This window comes from Pteropus alecto, unplaced genomic scaffold (genome assembly GCF_000325575.1).
Source record: "Pteropus alecto unplaced genomic scaffold, ASM32557v1 scaffold20, whole genome shotgun sequence".
Taxonomy (NCBI): Eukaryota; Metazoa; Chordata; class Mammalia; order Chiroptera; family Pteropodidae; genus Pteropus; species Pteropus alecto.
This window is the reverse complement of record NW_006436298.1, coordinates 36,044,158-36,048,774: the sequence shown is the minus strand read 5'-3', so window position 1 is coordinate 36,048,774 and position 4,617 is coordinate 36,044,158. Positions and strand designations below refer to the sequence as shown.

Here is a 4,617-nt window from a genome sequence, read left to right as displayed (position 1 = left end):
TTCCCTGGGGTCACTGGGACTGAAAGCATCACGTCAGGACCAATGGAGACCAAATCTCAAAGAAGAGGAAGGGGGCATGCCCACCGTGCCTGGCCCATTACGTTATCATTCATTCTCTCTCTTTAAAACCATTCGTTAAGCACCTGCTGAGTCCTGAGCACCGTGCCAGGTGATGAGCACACAATAGTAAACCAGTCAAATCCACAGACTGCCTTCTAGAAGCTTGCAGTCCAGTGTTCCCGGAAAGAGCCTGCGCAGCCCCAGTTTCTATTCTCCTACTTGCAATCCCACGTTGCTCCTGAGTCAACAGCCTGAGAAAAGAATCAGATGCGCAGAGAACAAAAGAGGGAGCAAACAGTTGTATTTTTAATTCCTAGTCAGACAAAAAAACATACCATACCCAAAAGAGCTTAAGATACTAAGTGTAGTGTGGGTGGCAGGCGATCTGTAGCCACCAGCATATACCTTGGAGAGCCCGTGAGGCCCTAAAAGACAGTGTCGGGGAGCGACGGGGAGGGGAACTAAGGGCATGAGGAGTACTGGCAAAGGGGAAAGGGAAAGGGAAAAGAGAGCATCTGATTCCTCACCAGCCAGGAGCACTGGCTGGATCCTTTCCACTAGAAAACTCACACTTTTCATGTTTCCTTACAGGAAGCATTTGGTGGTTATTGCCTGGGGCCAGAGTTCTGTGTTACCAAGTGGAATACACCACTGCTCAGGCCTCCGAATTCCTCTACTCTACAGTGAACATGTCCTGGTCTAGCCTCCTGCCCTCTTTAGCCATTCCAGAGCAGTGCACCCAGCAGATCTTGGGAAGACACGGGAGCTTTACTAAAATGTTTAAAAGGGGAAACCGAATAATGACTTGGTGGCAAACGAGGAGTACTTTTCTCTACAGAGCTGCGCCAATGGAGACCATTCAGTGTTACCAATTGGTCTGCAGGGCATTTTTTCAAAAGGACTCTGCCTCATACTTTAATCTGGCATACTCTGATTTATGAACTAAAACATCACTTTTCAAACTGAGTCACCCCATTAATGGGATGTGAAATCACATGATTCAACCAATATTTTTTAATTAAATAGAATAAAATCAAACAGCATAAAATAGGAAATATTAGAGTACATTTTGCTAATAAGAATAAACATTGCATTATGAAACATGTTTCCAGTTTAAACACACACACACACACTGTTTTCATTTTGTGCACACATATGTCTCACTATCTAAATCTGTTTGGTTCCTGAGGAATAATGCATATAGCAAGGGATCCTATATAATATGCTTCAATAAGATTGTCATATAAATGCATTTTTTAAATTGTGGATCAGGTTGTCAGATTGAAAGAAGCTACAGTTAAGTGGAAAGGAAATTTTAAAAAATTGATTGCAAAATAATTTAACATACTCTTCTTCTTTTGTCCTAATTATCTTTCATTAGGTTTTCTTGAATATTTGTATATGAGACTACATCTAGTTCTTTTAATTACAAACATTCTTTTAATCTCATACAGCAGACAGAAACAAAAGGTGGGAAGTAAAATTGAAAACAGGACATGGGTTTGGATGCACGAGGCTAAATCTCCACCACAAAGCAGGCCAGGCCAAATCCTGTCCTTGTGCCAAACCACTGGACAGAGTCTGGACCAGACACAGGTTCCCTTCTCCCTTGGAAAAGCCATTAAAATGTCAATTTCTCAAATCACTGGGCAAAGGACCAACCACTCTCTAGGATATGGAGCCCTGAATAGAATCATGCCCAATTCATATTTTTAGGAAAAAATGAATTTGTTGGTGTATCATGATTTTTATAAACTTTTTGACAAACGCTATAAAGGAAGCACTATTTTGAAATGTAAATTTAGAACATATTAATTAGTTTGTCCGACACTCTTAAGTAACCCTCCTCACTCCCATTCCCACCCCTCACTCACATCATAAAAAAAAAAAAAAAAAAAAAGCTACCACCTCTGCCCTGGTTTAAATGGCTACGTGTAGATCATTGCTGCCAGCATCATCCAGGAGTTCCAGTGGTTATAGCCTTGGGACTTTAGCTCCTTGAAATTCCCAAACACAGCCACAGGGTGTGTTGCCCTAACATTTATGTGTCCAATGTTCTTGAATTTAGGAGTCGCCAGCTTAAAAAAGATAATTATAATAAAGGAATAACTACTCAGAAATTTTCTTAATCTAGTGGGGATTGTCTACATCCTGGAACTAACCACAGCCATACCACAAAACACCTGGGTCATTCATTGTTCTCTTAGCATTTTAATGGCAACTTGTTATTTAATAAGTTAAATGTTTCAGCTTTAGACTCAGGCAGAGTTAACCCAAGACGGAGTAAAGACTTGAAACCTACTGTTTCAACTTTATCACTAGTGAAGGAAGGAAGAGGACTTTTGTCACTCAGGCAGTACCTATAATTCTGTTGCATTCTCTGGCTTTACAGATTCATAGTAATTATATCTGTAACACTAATTGTTTTATGTTTTAGGTTTTTAAAAAACCTTTGATCTTGAACTGATAATATTTCTCAAATTCTCAACCAAATGGAGTAAGCAGGCACCTCACCAACACTGCCATCTACAGAAAATTTAACACACACAACTACTGAAAAACAAGCAAAAGTAAGAATTTTAAGTTTTCTCAAAATATTTTAATTCTGTGATTTTCAAGCTAATCAAACCACTAGGTATCAGAGTGAGAGTCTTAGTAAAATGTAATTGATTTAATTTGTTCTCCAAAATGTACTGTAAAATATAATACCACACTTTTTTAAAAAAAAAAAAAATCAACTTCAAATTCCTTAGGTTTTTCCTAAGGAGTCTACCATCCCATATATGTGTACAATTGGCAGTTTATTTTTTTCTAACCATTTTCCCAGTCCTCGTATTAAGTAAATTTCCTGAGTTTCCTGATGGTGAAGCTTATTCATAAAGATAACATGTGCTAATGATAAGTCAGAGCCAAGTTGAGGCATCTGGGGTAAACGTTATTCAGAAAGCAGTTAGACTTGGTGGTGGGACAGTCCCTGTAACACCAACAGGCACTTCCTCTTCTAGGTGATAGTTTCTAAAACACCAAGTAAACAATTTTAAGTAGATTAGCTCTTTAATCAGAAATTTATACTGCTCCACTGTAGCTCACCATAAATTATAGTAGGTTTCAAGCCTTAAGAAAGGAGACATTTCATTTTCAACTTACTAGTGGATGCCTAGAACATCAGATCTTCATATGAACGTTGAAAAACTTGATCAAATCAGCATGTTTATGCATGCATTATCCAATGCTCAAATATTTTGGAATATTTTTAAACAGTGACAAACTACTAAATTTTCATTCAGAAGTTATTGCCTTTCTTATACACTTTGTGTACTCCATGAGCCATTAATAGTAGTGACAAATTGGAGGGAGGTGACACATACACCTTTTCACTAAGTACCAACATCCAGAATCCTGCACTGTGGTCTTTGATGACATGAAAAAAGAAAGAAGGAAAGAAAAGGAAAGAAAGGAAGAAAGAAAGAAAAGAAAGAAAGAATGGAAGGAAGGAAGGGAGGGAGGGAAGAAGGAAGGAAGGAAGAAAGGAAAAGAAATTGGCAGTTAGCTAAAACTCTTTCCAGCAAAAAGAAAATAGAAAATAAAATTGCAAAGTAGTATTAAGCTTCAACTTGTCAGCAGTTGAAATTATATCTTCAGATTCCCTATCATAAAGGGCCTGAGTCTAAAATGAGCGTTGAGAAGAACTCTCTCTACCTATGGATAATAGAAAGGAAAGAAGGGGAAAGGAAGGAAGGAAAAGAAAAAATAATAATTTTCAATAGATAGAAGTATGAGAACATATGGCACCATTCACATGATAAAACTACCGATTTCAATCTTTAGAGGAGGGATAGGGGACATTTCTGCAACCCCCAGGGAGATGGCTTTTTGCATACATAAATGAAGTAAGTCACTCCAGCACATGAAAGAAAAGCAGCAAAACTCTTCTAATTACCACTGCTTGGACCCATGTGCTTCTTTTTCTTTAGAGGCACACAGTTCATTATTCTGCCATCAACTCTCTTAAATGATTCATTCGCCCCTTCACTCCGAGCAGACTGCAGGGAAGCTAGTGTTTGAGTTTAATTTCTAGTGCCTCTTGCTTTAGGGAGGTTGCTAAGAGGAAGGAGGAAGAATCTAATTTAATAATTCTGTCAAGATTTGGAGGGGGACCTTCCGCCCCCACCCCAAAAAATAACTAGACAAACAGGACCCTCTGGCAAGCTATAATTCCGAGCAAAGACACCGATTGGAAAAGCTGGGCCCACGTGCGGTGGGAGCTGTCACCCAAGGGAAGTGGCAGCCGGCGAGGAGGAAGGAGGTTGGAGGAGAGTCAGGTTGCTGCCAGAGAGTCGCAGCTGCACGGGCCTGGGCGCTCCGGGGAACACTCGACTCTCACTTGAATGGTGCTTAGTTCTCTCCCTGACACTAGGCGGAGAGAAATCAAAGGGCAGGGAGGCCGGCTCCCACATCTTCGGGGAAGGGACATCCCTGAGAAAGGGACAGCCCTGGGCGCGTCGCGGACTTCCCCAGAAGCCCCAGCCCGCGCGCAGGGCTCCGGGCTCCACCAGG

The 4,617-nt window shown here is 40.5% G+C and overlaps 1 protein-coding gene across 1 annotated transcript in view; it reads right to left on the bottom strand.

Moving 5' to 3' along the window:
• CAMK4 (calcium/calmodulin dependent protein kinase IV) overlaps positions 1–4,617 on the bottom strand; it is a 181,628-nt gene that overhangs the window by 176,722 nt on the left and 289 nt on the right. The gene's annotated exons all lie outside the window — the stretch shown is intronic.